Raw genomic sequence first — 1,424 nt, 5'->3', positions numbered from 1 at the left:
CTCTCACCTTTCCCCAGAAACGAACTGATCCGATGTCAGAAGGAAGAGAGAATATATATATTTAAAAAAAAAAAAAAAAAGATGGGGCCACATTTTCTGCGTCTTTATATATAATCTATTTTAAAAAAAACCAAAAAAATGACAAATTCTATATATAAAGCACTCTCGAGTTTCATCAGTTTTATGTGTAAACTACTTTTTGTGGTATCTGGGTAATGAGTGAGGTGAGACAAGCACAGAAAAGACATTCCATAGATTGTAACTTTGATAGTTCTTTATAAAGTGTGGGAGACGAGACAAAAAAAAATAATAAAAAATGCACTTTTTGGGGGCTTTAAAAAAATAAACTATATATTAAAAAAAATAAATGGAACAGCTTTGTCCTTCTTGTATATAAGAACCACTTAAAAGGGTAATCTAATAATCCAGTCATTAATAATTTGGGAGTTGTTTTGTTTTGTTTTGTTTAAATCTCTTTTTTCCCCCTTCCCTCCTCCTAAATTCAAAGAGAATTTAAAATAAATCAAAATCACTGGTGTCTTGATGGGGCTGAGACATTAGGAGGTGAGAGAGGGAGTTTGTGGGGTTGCAGGGAACCGGTCCTGTCCCTGCTCTGCCCTGTCTGAGCTGCTGCTGGGTCCCCTTGGTGCCACCATGCCCTGCCCCATCTTGTCTGGCTGAGTGGATGTTCAGGGCTTGTAGGATCCATTGCAAGCCTGTGTCTCCTCCCCGTGGGAGGCGTTCACCCACTCACAGGGACTAGCCTTGCAAAGCAGTTCCAGAGAGGAAGCCCTAATTTCTCTCTCCACCTGATGAAGGGGAGTGTGGGGAGATTTAGCTAGTTGTTCTTCGGGAGCTTTTAACTTCACCCATTTCCCTTTGCCTCATCCCATGCCTTTGTGGCCTTTTCTCTCATGGCTGTGGTGGGGTTGGAGAAATGGGGGTGGACGCATTGCTGGCTCAGGATGCATGTCTCTTCCCCTTTCCAGCTCTGAGTCAGGACATGGGGTAGGATTGAGGCCAGCAACCAGGGGGACAGGCACATTTCTGTCCACAATCCTGAGCTCCTCCAGTGAGGCCATTCCTGTCTGTTGCCTGCATCCTCCTTCTCCAGTGCCCTGTGCTCTGACTAACCCCTCTTCCAAAGCAGCTGGACTCTTGCAGACATGGAGAGCCTGGGCATGTGTGCTCAGCTTCCCCTCAGCCAGCTGTGTAGGTCTCTCTCTGCCCAGCCTCGTGGACGTGAGGGATCTGGGTCTATCTGCCACAACCAGGACAAGTCATAGCTGCCCAACCCCAGCCAGGTGCAGGCCTGCCTGCTCCGACAGCTGAGCACTGGGGGCCAACAGTGGGTGCCTAACTCTTGAAAACTAAGCCCCAAGTCTGTGGGGCAAACCCCACAGCTGGCTGGAAGCCTGTGGTCT

This window comes from Crocodylus porosus, unplaced genomic scaffold (genome assembly GCF_001723895.1).
Source record: "Crocodylus porosus isolate Cpor-Errol unplaced genomic scaffold, CroPor_comp1, whole genome shotgun sequence".
NCBI lineage: Eukaryota > Metazoa > Chordata > Crocodylia > Crocodylidae > Crocodylus > Crocodylus porosus.
This window is presented reverse-complemented; position numbering follows the sequence as displayed.